The sequence below is a fragment of the Martes martes genome (genome assembly GCF_963455335.1).
Source record: "Martes martes genome assembly, chromosome: 6".
Classification (NCBI taxonomy): domain Eukaryota; kingdom Metazoa; phylum Chordata; class Mammalia; order Carnivora; family Mustelidae; genus Martes; species Martes martes.
Genome location: NC_137893.1, coordinates 67617965 through 67638030, shown reverse-complemented (window position 1 = coordinate 67638030; position 20066 = coordinate 67617965). Strand labels below are relative to the sequence as shown.

At 39.5% G+C, this 20066-nt stretch overlaps 1 protein-coding gene across 1 annotated transcript in view; it reads left to right on the top strand.

Annotated features, from left to right (window-relative positions):
• Window positions 1-466: 466 nt before the first annotated feature.
• The window catches only part of EYA4 (EYA transcriptional coactivator and phosphatase 4), a gene marked incomplete at its 5' end in the record, with an annotated part of 266943 nt that continues 247343 nt past the window's right edge, over window positions 467-20066 (top strand). The window contains one exon of the mRNA XM_080807217.1: window positions 467-856. The remainder of the gene's footprint in view (window positions 857-20066) is intronic.

Sequence of the window (20066 nt, the reverse complement as noted above, 5' to 3'; positions counted from 1 at the left end):
TGGCCTACACCCGGGGAGACTGGGTTGCGGCGGAGTGGGAGGCAACCCCTGGGCTGTCCCGCAGAAGCAGGTGGGGACAGACAGCGGTGCCCTCGTCCGGGGAGGGGAGTGCGGTTGCGTGTCCCTCCCCTCAATCGCGGGTGGCAGCAGCCGGCGCCAGGCCCGTGGGGGCGGGGTGGGGGCGGCGCGGAGGACGCGGAGATTACTGCGGTGCCACCGGGGACGCCAAGGGTCCCGAGCGGTCCCCACGCGGGACCTCGAACGATGACAACAGGCAGTCAGCGAGGTCGAATAAAAAGGAGCTGGTCCCTGCGCGCCGCCCGCCCCGGGCCCCCCCGGCGGCCTCCAGTGGCCGCGGGCGCCGGCGGCGGCGTCCCCCGCCCCCAATCCCGCGCGCAAGTGCAAGGCTGCCCGCGGCGCGGCGCACGCTCCGCCGCTCCCGGCTTCCGCGCAAAACTTCGATCCTGTCCACGTGAAGTTGTCGCTCGGGTTCAGAGGGGGAAAGAGCTTAGGGAAAAGCGGGGCAGTGGCGACAGCGGTGGCTGTGCGCGCGCTCTCTTTTTCTTTTCTTCCACTTTTTCCCCACCCCTGTCTTAGTCCAGAGTTTTGGCTCCTCTCCTTTCCTCCTCCCCCTCGGAGCCGGCTTCTCCCCCCGCCCCGTTTCTCCCCCACTAGTGTACGCTATTTGTCGGGGGGTGGCCGAAGGGGATGTCCTGTTTTCACCAGAGGTACAACGCGAAGGGGAAGCTCCGACACTGGAAGGAACGAGAGTAAATACCTAAATACAGACGCACGGGTCCGCGGCTGGGACAGACACTTGAACTTCAGATCCCGAGGCGGTCCGGGCTTCGGGGAGGTGAGTGTCCCTTCTCCCCGTCCCCGCCCGCGGGGTCCGGCTTGCGGGGAGACTGTGAACTCTTTCCGGGGAAGTGCGCGCGGCTCCGCCGGGGACGCGGAGCCCCCGGGACAGGGAACGTGGGGCGGGACGGGGTGTGCACGCCGATTCCCGGCGGGCTCCCAGAGGCGGAGTGCAGCTCGCCCGCCCGAGGCCCAGGCCGCGGGGCTGCAGTGGTGCCTTCTGCACGGGAGGACACCCGGCGCCCCGTGGGTCTTCTCCAAGCCTGCGGGGCAGGGCCGCGGCGGGACGGCTCCCCACCTGTACTCAGGCTGCCCGGCTCGCGGGGGCGTGCGCCCGAGGTCTCCCCGACATCCTTCCAGTGCTGTTTATTACTTTGATGACCCCCTAGATAAGCCTGACGCAGAGATGCTGACCGGGTCCCGTGGAGGGCCCAGGCTCCTGGCATTTTCACGATGCTGCATGCGTGTGTACGTACCCCGCATGTGCTCTAATCTCGAGGCACGAACCGGCCTTTTAAACTGCGGCCATCCCACTTTAATAGTTTTCATGCGGCGTGGACCGAATGTTTCCTGCCGCTTGCCAGGGTCCGTGAAATTAGAGGCGCCTTGTCAGAGGAGTCGCGTTCATTGGCTCGGGACGCGGATGCCATGGAGGGATTATAACTTCTCCAAACGGAGAGACCTGGCTGCGGAGAGCAGGTTTTCTCTCCTTTCAAAGTTTGCTGGGTCTGGGGTTGGTGGAGGCACTGGAAACGGCTGTTTTCGCGTGGTTAAGCCGGATTCCGAAGAATACCGCGTGTGGGCTTGTTTTATTGTGCGCCACACAGCAGCCAGAACTTTCGTTTAGTAACACTTTAAAGAGGTCTCTTTCTTTGTAAGCATTTATCTGAACAGCTTGGAACTGTAAGGAAATTTGCGGACCGAGTCCCCCGGCAGGGCGCTAGCGAAACCAGAGAGCCATCAGTCCCCGCCACCTCTCTCGCTCCTTCCCTTGAAGGCTAGTGGGGTCTGTGCTCTGGGAGAGGGTGTGGGTGGGTGGGTGGGAGGGGAGGGTCTGGAGACAGTCTCCTCTCCCCTCTTCCCGCGCGCCCCTCTCCGCAGCACTCCGGAGCCGGCAGTCAGTCATTCATGAATCCCAACCTGAGGGCAGTGGAGGAAGGCGCAGGTCCCCGGGCCCTTTCTGCCAAGGTGCAGAATAGCGACGGGGCGTGTGTTTTGGTTTCGGAGCAGTTCCACGTGGAGCATCTCTGTGTGCGTGTGTGTGTTGTGTACCTGATCTGTGAGGAGGTAACAGGAGTCTCGTGTTCAAACCCAGTGGGCCGTTGGCCATTAATTTGCTTTCCTGGCTGTCATTACAGACACTTCCAAAATCTGATACCTAAGAGAACCAACAGGTTAGGTTTCACATTAAGAGCTCATACTTAACAGTTTTCTTTCTCCCTTACCCCTTTTGGCTTGGCACCCTGGGATCAACGTAATTGATGTAGCGAAACATATCTTCTGGAATATGGCATTTTGTTGCCCTCCTCAGAGGCCACGTTTTGCACCCTCCTGCGTTTGTCAGTTTCTGTGCGGGCTCCTTCGGGACTTAGGTGGGAGTCTTAGGAGCCTTTAACAACCTCAGACTCCCCTTTAGCAGCTTCTGAAGTTTCATTTACACATAGGTGACTGGCAGTATTGAAAGTCAATGATGGTTTTTTGTTGGGTAGGTTGTTTTTGTTTTTATTTTTAAAACCCCATCAGGACAAGGAATTGCACTTGGTGATCTTTCCTGGGCAGAACTTGGTTTTAAGTAGAAATGTTTCCTTTTCTTTTTCTTCTTCTTTTATAACGTTTCTGGCCATCTTGTAGCTGAAGAACCAAAAAATGAGGAAAGGGGGCAGGGAGAGAATCCTAAAACAAAATATTTGATATGTGGTGTGGTGCGTTTTAGGAGACTGCACCCAAAGGCATTTGTGTGTGTGTGTGTGTGTGTGTGTGTGTGTTTAAATAACATTATCCCAAGAAATAAGTAGCAGTAGTAACAAGAGACAGACTGTTTTGTGTGGAGCTAGACTGCCAGAATCTGATTTTTATGGCAACAATACCAAAGGCAGATATAACCGCATCCATTTTTATTGTTATTATAAGCCATAAAAATAGTTTGTTCCACCCGATTAAAAGTTGTAAGTCATTCAAAGTTAAAACAGTTTTTAGAAATGACTGTACAAGAAAGAAAGTAAAACTTTTGACAGTTACAACTTTGAAAGTAACATAATTAGATTATTTGTAAACTGTTCTTTTTTTAATCGTTAGGGACATATCTTGTCTTTCATAACAAGTGAAAGTTTAAAATCAATGTGGCTTTCAAAATACTGTTTTCCTTTGTCAATTACCTGACAAGAGTACTCTTCAACATTTTAAGGCCATCACAGTGCTTGTTTCACAATTATAACTGAATAAAAATATTTATTTTTTTTTACTAGGAAGTATTTATTTCATTGGGTGTTAGAAAGTTAATTTCTCTTATACAAAATGGAAATCTTTATGCGTGTATTCGTAGGTAATATTTAAATCATGTGTTCAGATTTTAAAATTAAAAAGTAAACCCTAAGATTTGTATAAGAAGAAATTGGTTCAGGAACAATCATTATTCTTATATTAGGAAATACAGATGCTACATTCTAGAGGATTTGTAGAAGCTAACTGAAAAAAAAAATTTGCCTTTGCATAAAAGTTTCTTTTTTGAAGAGAGGCTGGCAGATGAGTAGTTTGTCATTTTGCTGTAATTTATTTTTTCTTCTAAAAAATCTCTTTGAATTAGAAGAAAAAAGAAAACTCAGTTTTCCATTTCTAAGAGTTTCCTTTTTATTTATGTTGTGATTTGGGGTGTAAATAAATTTTACATACCCACGGGAAATAGAGTGTCCAGTTTCATGTTTTCAATCTCTGTTGCAAGCTCTAAATGACTGATGCCATGTCTAAAAATATATTTATGTGGCTTGGTATTTCATTTAAAAAAATCTATGCACTGAAATTAATTTATCCAGGAGTTTTAAAAAGCAGAATGGTAGAAAAGCCATAACTATTGTTATGAAGAGTTAGGATGTTGGGAAGTTTTTACACTCTAACTTTCAAATAATAAAATTAACTTATTTTAGCAAAGGAAACCTCACATTTTTATAGAGAATTCAAGAAGAGGGGAGATAATCCTTTTAAGACTTACTGAAGTGTTAAGTAATTTAAGAGCACAGGTATTTATTATGTTTTTTCATTATCTTTTTTTTTTTCCTATTAGGTAAATGCAGGAACACTGGACATTCAGTAAAAACAGGCCCCCTTTATAAGGACTTTATTCACCATAGTTCTGTATTGCAGCTGCTGATCATGTTTCACGGAGCTGTTAAAGCACTTAAAACCTAAAATTAGGTACTGTCTGGTTGTAAATATTTCAGATCACTCATTTAAGAAACAAACAGAAAAACGTAGTATCAAAAGCAGAAGTTGTTTCGAATCTTTTCATTGAAGTACTGAACAAATGTCTATCAAACACCTTATTTTTTTTCAGTGAAAATATAACCACGACAGTTTCTTTTTTAAATGAGTATTGTTTTTACACATTCTAAGCTCTTACAATGTGTCTTCCTATAGAGTATCTTAAACTAACTGTGTTCAGAAATGTAGTTGGGGGATTTTGTTACAATGGTTACTAGGTGCATGAAATCAACAGGAGAACGCATGGATGACATTGCAATGTACCTGCCTCTCTGGTGAATTTTTCCCAGTGGACTAAGAAATGACATGATCTTTTAGGCATTTGCTGTTGAAATGGGTGAGATGCAGCGCTGTATTTAATCGCTGTATATGTAATACTGCATCCGTTAGATGTGTTTTACGATGGGGGGGCACTGAATATTCATTAAATTGTACATGGAGCCAAACCTGGCATCCTTTAGTTTGAACTTGAATGGAAGAAAACAAACAAATAAGAATCACATATTCAAGTGCAGTACAAGCAGTTCTGATAGTTTTTAAGAAGTCTGAAGACTTTGTAAACGTCACTGTCATCTACTATTGCCCCTGGCACTGCACGTTGGTATATGCCTTGGTGATACGCCATTTTCCTCTTTAACTTTGTGATTCTTTCGTGTATCTAGTTATGTTTCTACTAGTTGAGAGGTACTGAAAATGAATACCACTACCCTTACTGCCCTAACTCCTTTTCTGTCTTTCAGAAAAAGAGATGAAGTAGATTAATGTAAAAATAGAAACCATTTTGAGTTATCAATACCACATTTTTATGGTGGTTTAAAATAGTTTCAGAGAGTGCACCTCTGAGTCTCACTGTAACCTTTTCTGTCATTGAAAGGTGCTAATTGATCTTAGGTCACTGACATAATAGTATAGTTTGATATTTGAAACCTTTCAGCATCGGCCTGGCCCTTTTCTCACCCTGAGATTTCAGTCCATGGCTGATGAATAACACCATATTAAAATGTCAGGAATTCTATTTTTTTCCTCCATATGAAACATTTTAATACAACATGCTCATATCTTTAAAACTTTTATTTATATACATTAAGTACATTTATTTTGGTGTACTTTGGGCCATGGGATAAAGACCTATATTACCATGTTAGGATTTTTTCTTAAAAAGATTTTATTTATTTATTTGACAGGGAGAGGGGCAGAGAGTATGAGTGCACAAGTAGGCAGAGCAGAGCAGCAGGCAGAGGGAGAGGGAGAAGCAGGCTCCCCACCGAGCAGAGAGCCCCATTCCATTCAGAACTGGATCCCGGGGTCCTGAGATCATGCTATGAGCCAAAGGCAGATGTTTAACTGACTGAGTCACTCAGGAGCCCCATGGATTTTTTAATATTATTTTTTCACAGGTAGATATTTTTATATTGAAGATACTAGGCAAAGTTTGATTGCTCTGATCACATTGGAATACTTTCAAAGTGAAGTTGCATTAAACCAATATTGAAGGGGCATCTGGGTGGCTCAGTTAGTTAAGCAACCGTCTTCAGCTCAGGCCATGATCCCCCAGGGTCCTCGGATTGAGCCGGACATTGGGATCCCTGCTCAGTGAGGAGCCTGCTTCTCCCTCTCTCTCTGGCTGTCACTCCCCCTGCTTGTGCATGCTCTCTGGCAAATAAATAAAATCTTTAAACCTCCCCCCAAAGCCCCAAAGTAACCCCCCAGTATTGAAGAGCCATCTTGAGACTTGACATCTAAAGCATATTTTCTTAATTATGTTTATATCTCAAAGTATATTTTAAAATAGAAATTGTCAGATTTTTTTTACAGTTGTAATTTTTATGTCCGTGTAAATCATCACCATTGTCGTCATCAATCATTACCATCATCATTACACCACAGCTGACGTTTCCTGAGGCTTTACTTTATGCAAAACACGTTAAGGTGTTCATGTGGATTCACTAATTTTATCTTTTCAACTATGCCATAAATTAGTTACGTTTATCCTTCCCTTCTTTCAGGTGAGGAAACTGAGAGCACTTACGCAGTGGAATGGAGCCAGGATTCCAACTCTGTGCTCTGATCTCAGACTCCTTATCCTTAAGGGTTACACTAGGCCCTTGCTCCCACCAGCCAGATATAAGTTCATTGCAGGTGTTCTCTGAACAACATTTTATTTTTATATTATTGGTGATGCATTTATTTCTAAGGGTATTAGAAAAATACATAAAATTTCATATTAAGCCTATAATTTCACAGATACTATTGTTTACAGAAAGTCCAAAAAGAAGTACTAAAGTAAAACAAATTAAATTTTAGAAAGCGCCTATTTGAAGACGCAGATGAAGTAACAGTGAGGAAACGCTTGGCTAAAATAGCTAAAATCGTGAAGATTGGTGGCAAATGACTGAACTTGGAGAAACTGTTACTCTAGAATGCTTCCCAAATGTCAGGAACTTATGATTGATCCTTTTAGCAGTTAACTTCTATGTAGAATTTTCCTTTGCTTTCCAGGCCTTATCCATCGGTTAGATGCTATTGATTTTACAGGGTTTTGGTTGCTGTTGCTCCTGTTGCTGTTGTTTTAAGCCCGAATGCTGGTTATGAATCTCAAATCTATACATTTGTGTTGGATCAGCTGATAAGGACTGCATAACGCATTTCTAGAGGCAAGTGTAAATTATAACGGGGTCACCCATATTTTGGAAACCCTCTCAGTCTGCATGGATTATCCTATCAGACTTCACATTTTTAAGGTGTTCTGTAGGTGAACACTTTTGTTTTGCTGCTGATCATCTGTTTTATAACTTCAGTGTATTTTTTTCGCTTGAACAGTGGTTTTCATTTTTTATTTATATATTGAGCCACAGACCCCTTTATCCAAGTGAAAACTGACCCTGTGCCCACTGGAGAAATATTCACTGTCCTGCATGAAACAGAGCGTGGGTGGCCCATGAATCACTCACCAGTGCTGCCCTCCAACCATTGCTGGCCCCCAGAGTCTCTGTTAAGGGTCTTCCAATGTGCAAAAATCAGGGCAAAAGGGTCCTCAGAGAAGGGGGTCCATTCACAGTAACTGTGGTAGTATGTTAGCATGCCTTCCACTGAAAAACAAAACAAAAACAACTCTCAAATACCTTGAAATATCTCCATTGTAATATGTGGGCAAAAGGTATGTCCGCCCACCCTAGTATTACTTGAGTATTCTTATTAACCAATCTGCAACTTTATTTCAATTTCGTGTTTAGAAAACAGAAGTAGTCAGTATGTTTCCTGCATAGAGATACAGGTCTGAATGAGTCCCACCCCATTTTTGCAGGCAAAGGCTTGTTTTATAAGAATATCTTTTTCCTCTTAAGGACTTTATGAAGAAACATCAGCAGTGGCCTAAATGGACATGACCTTAGATTTTCATATAAATTTTTTTGGTGCTGTTTCTGTGATTCTTTCCTCTTTTCTTTCTAAAATGAAAGGGACATTTCTAGCGAAGGCTACAATGAAATCATAAAAATTTACATTCATATGCCAATAAGTTTAATTCTACTCACAAAAGCAATAGCATTCGATTTGAAATTCTATACTTAATCAAATAGATGTACCACATAGTGGGAGAGCTTATTCTCCAGAAGGTCATACACACAATTCACAGACCTCTGCATATACCCGGTGGGGTGATCTATTCATTACAGTTCACCTCTGGTTCTGAACTCCCCAATGTTTAAGGATTTGAAAAGACCTAAAAGTTCTGACTCAGAGATGGAGCATTTCCAACCTAATGTGTCCAGTGTGTTGAAAGTGATGATGACTTGGGGAGTCAACAGGTCTCTGAGTTAGCTAATGCTTTTCACTTAGAAGTTTATATTTAAATGCAAATGTATATTCATGTATGATTATGACTCAGGTAATTCTAGCCAAATTTAATCACAAGTGGGTGAGTCATGTTCAGATTCCCTTTGGCAGGTTTTCTCTAATCTCAAAGTTTGCTTCTAGCAGGTAACTTAAGAAGGCAAACCTCAAAAATTCTGTCAAGAACAGCAGCGCTATTAAATTTTTTACAGAACTTCCAGGTGTTCAGATGAGGCTACTGTTTTTTATTTTTCTTAGTTGACCCAAGAAGAATTTTAATTTAGGTTTGTTTCGTCTCCTTAAACATTGTCTTTGGATTAGATTTTCCAGGCTTCATTCATGAAGAGACCTAGCAAAATTCTGGGTACACATAACATGCTTTTTAAGTGCTTTTTCATATTCAGTGTTACTAAGGACATACAAAAGTTAGAGTGACATGAATAGGTTTTTACTTCTCTGTGTTAATTTTGAAGACTTTGGGGCTTGTAGTCTCTTACAATAAATTTTACTTTTTCTTAGTAGATACCATTCACAAGCAATGGTTTAATAATAAGTGAGTTATCCATGATAACCAAGATCACGGGTTTAATTCTCGGATTATCATATTAGCTTTGGGTGGACATGTGTCTTGTACACAGTAGGTCATATTGTCTTTGGTTTAGTCCTGAGGGACCACTCTGGACTATGCTGGAACTGTCTCTAAAACTCTCCTCCCCATCCCAGGAATGTCCAATCACATTTATTCACAATTTTTATCAGGTCCCTCCTTAACTTAAAATTCTTCAAAAAATGTTCTCTGGCCTCTAGGACAATCCCAGAATTTTTAGCAGGACCACAGGGCCTTCTGTGCTGAGTACCTTGCCCAGGTTGCTGTTCTCATCTCTCACACCTGGTCACAAGAATCTCTAGCTGTACGGAGAACTACGGTTCTCAAACAAATACACCCTCATCGCTTCCACCTCATTTCTTTGTGCACATCTCTTCTGCCCCTGAAACTTTCTTTTTGACTTCTTTTTCAAGATTGCAGACAAAATGTAACCTCTTCTAGAGGTCCTCCAGAGGCTGTCCTCCAGAGGCTGAGTTGGATGTTTCTTTCCTTTTTGCTGCCAAAGCACCCAGTTTCTACCTTCAGCACAGTACTTACCACATCGACACATAATAAATTACGTGAATTTAAATCCTGCTCTAGACTGAGAATTTACTGACATGATTACTGACATTTGACATCTCCATATCTCCAGTGAGTTGGGGTCAGTAAGTTTCTGTTGAGTAAATGAATAAAGAAAAGGAGGACGAGGGCAGTGATGGTGGCCTTAGATATTCTCTGCCATGAGATTGGGAGCAAAGGGGATAGCCGTGACCTATAGACTGCAGGACAGCCTTGAGAACAACCTCAGGGATTTTTGTATTAACTCGGTAGAATCACAGCTCTGAATCTAAGGCCAGCTTATATGTATGTGTATATGTATATAGAAGTGTATTTATTTCCCATATGACCACTGAGAAGTTGGAGACCCAATGGATAAGCCCCAAGGATCCTGAAGATCTCTGAAGACAAAAGTATTTCATAGCGCTTGAAATCTAAGGGACCGGATTCTTTTTCTAGTGTAGTGGTTAAGCACAAAGAACATGGAGCCAGGCGGATTGCATTCAAACCCCAGCTCTGACACTAAAGACTCTGTAGTGATAAACATGTTACTTAAACTGGTTTTGTTTCAGTTTTCTCACATATCATAGAACATACTTTATGAGGCTCTTTTTAGAATTCAGTAAGTAAACATATGTGAAGTATTTAGAATAGTGTCTGAATTGAGTATCAGCTAGTATGATGATAATTGTTAGTCTCCATTCACTGGCCAAAAATGTTCACAGGTTTTTAGAGCTGGAAGTCATTTTTTGGGACCGTAGACTGAGGACTAGAAATGGAGTCCCCGGTGGTCCATGTATAAGTTTGGCATTCTTGGGTGATCTTGGCAAATCTAAGACTGTATCTGGAGCTCTAAGAGAAGACATTAGAGGTGCTCCAAACTGAGCTTTGGCCATCTATGTTACACGGAATTTCTATTAACAAATACTTCCACATTCAATAATCTAAAATTTTTTTAAGGCTTTGATTTAGGGTGGTCCTCAACTTTCTTCAGCAATTTTAAGCACATTCTATAATGGTACCCTTATTTTATAATCCTCAGTTGCTTTTCTCAGCCTGAAGGTACCAATTATAAGAATTTGTATACTTTTCAATTGACAGTGAGCTTGATGGATTTAATGTAAACATAATAAGACAACCTTTAAATATTGCTATGATTCTTATCTCTGCAGAGACAATAGGGGGTTATAAGCTCCCCTGTTTCTAGAATATATCACTCAGTCCTTGGATTCAGATGTAATGACTGTATAGCAGAGTGGGCTGAGGGAGGAATGGAAGTTAAAATAATAGGTCCTATTTTTATGGCTTACCAAGAACTGTCAGATGCACCTGTAATAAAAAAAAATTATACTGATATTGATGTTGTGCTTAAATCCCACAGTATATAGACCAGTGTTGCATTAGTCTCAGGTAGTTTCAAGCTCTTATTATTGATATTTTGGGCTCAATAATTTTTTTTTTTAAAGATTTTACCTATTAGAGAGAGAGAGTGAGAGAGGGTGAGAGAGCACGAGACTGGGAGGGGGACAGAAGGAGAGGGGCAGGCAGACTCCCTGCTGAGCAGGGAGCCCTATGTGGATCCCAGGACCCCAAAATCATGACCTGAGCTGAAAGGAAATATGTAACTGACTGTGCCCCCCAGGTGCCCTGGGGTGTGTGTGTGTGTGTGGCTGTCTGGTGTATTGTAGAGAGTGAAATAACATCCTGGTCTGCACCCACTAGATGCCAGTAGCACCCTGTTCCAAGTAATGGCTCTCTCCAGACATTGCCAGACATCCCCTGGAAGCAAAATTGCCCCCAGTTGAGAAACCATGACCAAAGCAGATCTTAAGACAACTTGATAGAGAAAAAAAAAGATTCCCAGGCATCTGCGTGAGAGAATTGTTCTATTTTCAGTCAAGTGTGGAGAATCTTCATACCTTCCTCCTAAGTTTAAATACAAAATCAAACAACTCTCATTGGTCTGTGTTGATAGATAAACTTTACATAGAGGGGATTTACAGATAAGCTTTATACAGACTGACAACTTTCAGCATTTTTTTACCCCAAGAATAATATATGAGTGGGGAGAGCAGAAGACCTAGGAAAGTGTATAAGAAGTGGATATTTGTTTGACTTTCTTTAATATATATATTTTTCTATTTTTTACTGTTATTTTTGATACATTTTTAATGACAATTACTTATTTTTTCCATAGATAAATAATTCAGTAATAAGAGACTTTTATTTATAGTCTTTAGTGTCAGAAAAGGTAAAGTTACTTATAATCGCAACTGCTTAAGATGAAAATACTGAGTTGAGAAATTTTCTCATTTGTTCATTTGTGATGAGACATTTTCAGATGAAATATGTCTTAGCTTTCAGTCGGTACCACAATTTCAGGATCTTGAGTTCAGTAACAGTGGTATAATCTGAAGAAAATAAAAATGAGAATATCCCATGTAAGCACTCCTGTGATGAATTACCAAATCCAAACTTAGGTTCTAATTCTTGAGGTTTAATTTTGAAGCCATTTTATCTATGACTTGATCTGTAATTGACTGTAAGTAAACGTGACTGGTCTGAGTACCACCTCTGACCTCCACCTAGTTTAAGCCTATATGAGAGATGTTTGAAGATTACTTGAAGAAACAAAATGGGAACAGATAATGTTAACTTAAAGTGAGAGAGGATAACGTGACCTACGTGAGTTTTGGTTTGAATGTGAAAGTTATTTTGAGGTATGAAACAATTAGTATTATAAATATAGGATTGTGCTAATACTCATCTGAGGTCTAAACAGTATAAAGTTTATACATCTCATTAGGAACTGCAAAGATACTCGAAATTCCACACCTACATATTGTCTGATTTAGTGGTTTTACTTTAGTTATATTAGGCAGGTAATCATGTTACCTGGAAGCAGTCAGCTGACCTAGGGATTTCGCATCATTTACTAATTGATGCTCAAGAAGGCAGGGCAGAGGTACTAAATGACAGACCTGTGTGTCTGTCTCTTTCTCTCCTACCTCTCCTTTGGCTTATGCTTTAATTTTTGAAATTTACTTTTAAGAGAGGAAACTGGCTACAAATATAGCCTATTGTTTGTGATCAAAGTGTCTTATTGTTTTCTAAGAGGAGACGAACCTTGCACAGCTACTTGTTAGAAGAGAGATGAAGGTTCTGGGCAACCCCGTGACAGGTGGTGGCCATTCCAGGGGAGTTGGGGGGGGAGTTGTAAGTCAGGGGCTTACATCATGAGTTTTCAGACCACGGAATAGAGTTCTGTTCCATGCGTTGACAAGAAGTCCAAAGAAGGCAGAGCAAAACTCAAGTCCCTCTAGATACTTTATGCCTGATGCTGAACAGGAAGCCTGCTCATTGGAGAACAGCCAGCAAACCAGAAGTTCTGTTTTTCTGAAGGAACACTTCTTAGGTTCATAAATTAGGGAACTGTCCTCCTCCAAGAATTCAGGACACATATCTACTTTCTCAGGTTGATTCTTTGTATAGTGGGTCTTAATGTAAGACTTAGCTATTTTTATGAACGCTCTGTGTTATAAAGTACAATTAGTCACTTCCTTTTTTTTCTCCCTGAGATACTCTCACCACCTTTGTCTTGCCGTGCTCCAGCTCCCTTAACCTATTTGCCTCTTACTCTTTAGCTGCTTACCTGTACAAAAAATCTACTTACCTTTCAAGGCTTAGCTCAGATGTCACCTCCTCTGGGAAGCCTTCCCTAAGGCTCAGGCAGAATTCATTCTTTTCTCTCTGTAATACCATAGCACCTTTTTTGAGGCTATTAATATAAAAGCACATTGTGTTGAGGCTAATTATATGTGAATCTGTCTTCCAGAGAGACTTGAACTCATTGAAGGTAGAGATCCTATCTTTCCCCCACTGTAGTCCCAGTGCCTGGGCATATTGATGGAAATTCACTAACTGCTCTGTTCCATGCATGTCTTCAAAGGACACACATCCAAAGCCAGACAATTACAAAGAAAATCCTGTTTACAGTTTGGGAACTGATTCTCGTTTCCTTATGATCACGGAAGCAAGTTTATCAGTTATTTTTTATTCTAATTTACTTACAGCTTCCTTTGTACTAAGATATTCTTGGTTTTCTAGAAGAAGAAAAGATATGTCCAGCATGAACTGGCATTTTGAATAACCAAATTAAAAGATTCTAGTCGAGATTTATAGTCTTCATACTTCTACTTTTCTCCCGAAACAAACTTTGGCCTCTTTGGTTGCTTTCTGTGGAGATACACTTCATGTTATTTTGAAGAATTTTTAACCCTCAGAATTATGGATTTCATCTGAGAGGAGGCATGTTCTGTATTCGTCTATGTCAATGTTTCAAACTACAGGGTCCAGAAATCCCAGATGTGTCTGTTAAAGTATGTGTGGCCTTTTGGTGAGAGAAATTAGGTCTTTTTTCAGGCACAACTGAGGAAGGAACATTTTTTGTTTAGTTTTTAGTGGTTTGTTTTTAGGCATTTTCCACAAAAAGATGAGCAAGAGCCTTCAAAACCACCAACTTGCTTATTTAGGGGGAAAAAAAACCCTCTGTTGTCCAAAAATAACATTAAATTAAAATTATTGTTTCCAATAGTTTCAAAAATTGTGGTTTTATTTCCTTGTATGAGTCACTTCTGAATGCAGTATGTGATTGCACTACAGCGTAAGGAAACATACTTGCTCTTTAGTTTGCTAGGTCACATTATTTACCAGAAAGTCAGATCAGAAGAGGAATTTACCTTTTCAGTTTGCAGCTGGGGGCTGGATTAGATATGTTAAGTGAAGTATTCGAAAGGAGGAAGCTGAAAAGAGGACCTCATCTTGGAGACACCCTAGTGCTCCCACCTCTCTGCCTTGTTGCCTTTATTTTCCTTTGTTCGTGTCTGACAAGGAGTTGCAAATGCCGGAATCGGACTCCATCTCTGTGTGTCTGGGCCCTGCAGACCGTTCCTCGGGCAGGGTAACCTTGGGGCACTTTCTGACTGACCTGCCATAGGCCATAACTCCGGGTGTGGACATGGGGAGTAATAATAATTCTTGCCTCTTGCCTCGTGGAGTTGTAGGGAATAACTCAGTTTGTGTGGGGAAGACACTGAAAATACCCAGAATGTATTTTAAATTGATTTCTTTGAAGAACCTGCTGAGTGTATTTAATATTCAAAAAAGAAGCCTTCCTGCAGTTGAAGCAAGGTTTTTTAAATCAACTTTTTAAAAGAAAAAGTAATTCATATGGTGTGTAACACATTAAAACAGATATGATAGAATTTAACTTGAGGGCAGAGACTGGAAGAGGGAAGGAGAGAGGCTTCTAGAATGCTGATAATAGCATATATCTTGGTCTGATTGGTGATGTGGGGATGCTTATTTAATATTTATCAGCAGTCTACTTTTGATTTGTGCATGTGTGTATGTCTTACAGTAATAAAAAGGTAAAAAACCTAGATGTATTTTAAGTAAAAAGTGGATGTCCCTCACTTTATTCATTTTATCCATATTCCACAAATCAGAGTTATTCGTTATACTTTAGTGCACTTCCTTTCAGATTCTTGTTTCTGTGTATGTATGAATGTAAGAACTATGTGAGGGTGTAATTTATTTTTATTTTACATTTGTTTTATTTTGTTACGCTGTCTTAAATGCTTTCCCACGTCAGTACATATAATTTTGGATACTCCCATTTAATTTATGCTTATGTTTTATAATTTAACTGTTCCCTTCTTGGTGTATTTCTGGGTTGCTTGCAGTTTTTTCACTATTACAAGGAATGTTGCAGTGATGATTTTTATGTAACTCTCTATTTATCCAAAATTCCTATGCATAAAACTTTAGACATTGAATTAATAGGTGAAAGAATATGTGTATATTGCAGATTGTGCCAAAATATTTTTCAAAAAAGTTATAACCCCTTGCATCCCTATGACGATCTTGCATGTTTCTCCTAAAAGCCAAGGGCAAAATTTTATGCTCAATTGAACATGATAATTATTTGTGCTTCGATTCATAAGAAGGCTTAAAGTAAAATTCCTTGAGATTCATACACCAACTGGAAGAGTTCACTGATGAGAGTGAATAATTTATTAACCTCATATATATCAAATCTATGTTATATATAGTTAATATCTCATTTAAGAGTTGTTAGAATCGAGTTATAAGAATAATTATTTTATATATTCATAGTTCTTAAACTAATTGATAGGAAAGAAAAAAAACAGTATATGTCATATTTGTGACATGTTTTCATATAGTACCATAAAATATTTATAGGAATTACTAAGAGAAATGGCTCTAACTCAGATGTTGTTGATGAGAATTTATGAGGAATTATGTATTATTATTCTATTAAGAGCTAACTATGTGCCAGGCACAATTATAAGCACCTTACATATATTACTATAGTTTTTTAAAATGTAGGTAAAAGGTATAGACATTGTATGGTTATTATAAAAGAGATCACTCCAGTCTGAACATATGTTGATAATTATTACTGTAGATCAAAATATTGGCTGTCTTATCAATGTACTAATTTGTACATCTGTGAAATGTTATAATCTGTTTAATGTGAAATTTAATGTATCAAAATCTACAGAATAGCTAATCAAGAACTGGCTAAAGTAATGTTAAAATGAAGTGTATTAATCAGTTGACTTTATTGTTAGAGTGTTCTATGTAGTAGAAAATTCTGTCTCTAGAATATTCAGGTCTTAGAGTTTCTGGTTAATTAAGATTCTGGTTAACCTTTAATGGTTATCTATAGCCTTAAGAGTAATCCAACTCAAAACAGCTAACTTATTCCTCTAGCATTGGATAAGTATGGCTATCAATTTTTGTGGGTTTTTTTCCTGCAGAATTTCCTGTTATTCTAAGGGATTCAATAGGACTTATGCACATAAAACTGAAAATTATATTACTATGGGGAAACTGCTTTGTGCCTTTGAGAAGGAACTCTCTTGCTAACTTAAGTACTATATGTGTGTAGAATAGCTAACATTTTCCTCCCAAGAAATTTCATGTATGCAGTTAAAACACTCTTAAATTGATTAAGGATTTGTTATATATTTCCAGAAGCACTCAAGAGTACTTTTATGGTTATAAGAGTAGAGTGCATTAGAATGCCAGAAACCAACGAATACGCTAGAGGCCTTCAAAACCATGCCCAACATTCCTGACTGTACCATATAAACATGTGGGGTAGCTTGGAAAAACAAAACAACTCCCCTCCCCCCGCAATATAGGTAAACCTATGATGATAACACTTCAGCTGGCTTGAATATTAATTTGATACTTCTTCTGTTAGAAGTAATTTTTATGACTTAGCAAATGGAATGGAGAAGTAATAAATATAACTGGTATTTATTTCTCAAGTATCATTTTACATTAGATTTGACTAGTTACCTTTATACTTTTTGGAAAGCGTATTATGCAACTACCACAGTATTTTGCCTATTAATCAGGGAAGCTAAAAAGCATTTTATAAATGTTGAATCAAAACCTTCACTGCAGTGAGGGAATTAAATTTCAAGCAATATACTCCTTTTATAGGGTGAGAAACTGAAGTATGGAGAAATTACAAGGTTTTCCCAAAGCCGTACATTGAGTCATGGCAGGCATGGAAATCTACGATTCTGTTTGCCTGATTCAGCCTGCAACTTCATGAAATTGAAGTTATCTGTTTCCTGGCATGTGCCTTAGGTGTGTTTCCTTATTTACTTATTTGTTCATTTGCTTGTCCATTCACTCATTAATTTATACATTATATAAGAATCCATGGTTTTGCAAGATACAGTCTTGATGTAGGGAGTGTGAATAATGTTTGAATTTATAAATCTTTAATTTTTTTAAAAGAAACTTACTATCTATATTTTTTCATGACCATGAAAGAGAAATTAAGGCACTAAACAATAAATTGGATCATCCAGGTGTGAGCCACAGAAGTATCTATGAGAAGCAGTGAAGCTTCTTTAGGAGCTAATATAGTTTGTTCAGGACTTGAACTAGAACTTGACTGCAGCCCTAGCTGGGTCTGGAGTGCCAAGCGCTGGCCTGAAGAAACCACACTACCCATCAGGAGTATGAAAAGGATGGGTGTCCGCATCTCTACAATCTCATTGATCATTTGGTTTGATCAAGAGGGGGCAAATTATTCTGCTTCTCTGTCATTTTCTGGAGTTTCACGTCTCACATTTTTAATTCTTATTTATTGTGATCTTTATCTTACTAGTTTAACCAATTTTTTTCCCCAGCTTTCTTCACCCTTTTTTCCTCCAAGCTGTGAGAGTCCTATTTACGGGAAATAGTATTTCTCTGGGTCAGATCTCACTTCTCCTTGATTGAACAGCTGGTGCCACAAGTAACTTCAAAGGAGGAAAGTATCCGGTCCCTTCCCCCAGCACAGTACCCTATAAGAGAGAATCCAGATAATACAGGGATGCCATCTGCCCTCGACCTCTTCTACAGAGTTTAGTGGGCAGTTTTTTTTGGTTGGTTTGTTTGTTTTCTTGTTCTTTGCTTGCAGCCCTGAGACTTAGGACTCAGACTTAGCTCCAGCCTTATGGCTCACCAGCTCTTTCCTGGGAAGAGTTCTTTCCCAGGAGGCTCCTCAGGCCCAAGAGCACTTGGGAGCCTAACCCATGGATTCTACAAACAAGCCCAGGCACGTCCAAGTTCCGGGCAAACCAAACCTCTCAGCAGCTTAAACGTTAGTCTTTTCTCTTTTTAAATTTTCCTGGAGAATAATTCGGTTTTCAGCAAACCAGCAAACAAACAAAATCCTGAGGTCGTTCGTTCTCATTGCCTTGAAAATTTATTGCCACTAATTTTCATTTCAACCAACTGGGTTTCCTGTTTGTTTTTGACTGGGTATGAATGTGATATTTGCTATACATTAATGCTGATCTGTAATAATTTAATGTCAATTTGTAATTGAATGGTCTAAAAATAATGATGCACTATGACCTAGTTCATATCTATCTTCCATTTAATGCATTTCCTAGGCAATTATGCATTCCCAGCAACTGTGGCTGAGTGAATTCTCCCATAATCCCTGTTGGGAAACAAGGACTTTTTTTTTTTTATTAAAGATGTGGTCTTATTAACTAGGGGTACTTAACTTGAGGAAAAAAGATTTAGGGGTGACATGAATGATTGCGCTCTCTTTATATCTAACAGCCTGCCATACATATTAAAGTAGGATTCAGCTTATGCTTTATGGTTCTGGTGGGTAGACTAGAGTGGAAATTCTGAAAGGTAGATCTATGAACTAATATGTAAGGAAACACTGAAAGAAGGAAAGAGGAGAAGGAGGTGGTTCAGTTCCCTGGAGCTAAGAAGCTTCAAATATTCTATCTACAGACACATATGATCACTCTGTAAATAAACCCCACTTATTTCTATATTCCTTATGATCCAGAGACAAAGAAATAAGACCCTATAGATTCCATTCATATTCTTTTTCTAAGTTTCTCTTGAAGTCAGAACATACAAGGAAGCACAATATAGAATTGAAAAACACGAAATTTATTCAAGATACTATTTTCTGATTCTTATGTCTTTAGCCCTTAAGAAGTTCTTGGGTTTTTAGAACTATAATGCAGTTTTTTGTTAATGTGATTCTACTTTGAATGCAGTTATGAAGTCAGTGGAATGCCTTTATTCCCTGATGCCAGAGGGGGATTTATCGAGAGGGAAGAAGGTACTCATACTTTGGATCTAGCCTTAATTAAAACTCTAGATAAAAATTTCAAGTGTCCCAAATTTTAGGAAGGCAGATAGCATCATATATAATTAAACCCCTGACTAATATTCACTATAGATAGAATTCAAGCAAGTAATTTGGCTTTAGGTAAGTCAAATTTATTGTCATATTTTGTGTGTCTCATGTTTACTTTGTTATATATTGAATTCTGCACGCCCTCCCTGCCCCAAAAAAGATGACTCTCTGTCACACTTTGATTCCTGAGAAATTGGTGATATGGAAAATATGAGAGAAAAATACATGTTTGCATTGTTACTGTTTTTTGTTACCATTGATTACACTCAAGGGGCTACATACTTCCTGAGGATTTTTGTTTATTTATTAGTTTCTATCTTCTACTTTGCAAATTGTTTCTTTAGCTAAATCTAATTTGCTATTTAACTCATCCATTTCTTTTATAAGATTTCAGTGCATGTAGTTTTAAAAAGCATTTTTTATAGTTCTTTTCCAGATTTGTGTATTTATTTTTCATAGCGGGGGTTTCCTTCAATATTTTTTCTATTCCTTCTATCTCTTTGTTTTAAGCATACTTCCCTTTTTCAGATTGTCCTATAATCTCAGATTTTGGATCCTAGTTTCTCTGTTGTTGCAGTTGCTGTTTCTGTGGCATTTTGTTTCCTTATGTAGCTTATTGTTTTTGATGAATTTCTCTCTCAGAATCCTTTCTGTCCTGTGGGATAATTTTGCATTTACTTCCCCTGGAGTCTGGGGATTTCAGGCCTCTGGATCAGTCTTGATTTTTAGTTTTTTTGGCTTGAGGTTTCCATACCAGAGAGGCAGTAACAACTTAAAATTTACATTTGAGTAAGACTGAGGTTTTGATTTATCTCAAGTAATTATTTTCTTTATAATAAGTAATTATTATTTCTTCCTAATGGCTCCATCATACGACAAGCTTCCTTGCTGAGTCAGATGGTGGGCTGAGTTTTCTAGCCCTCCTTCAATAAAAGAGACAGAATTCTCAGACTTTCTTTTTATACATTGCCTTTTGCTTTTGTTTCCTGC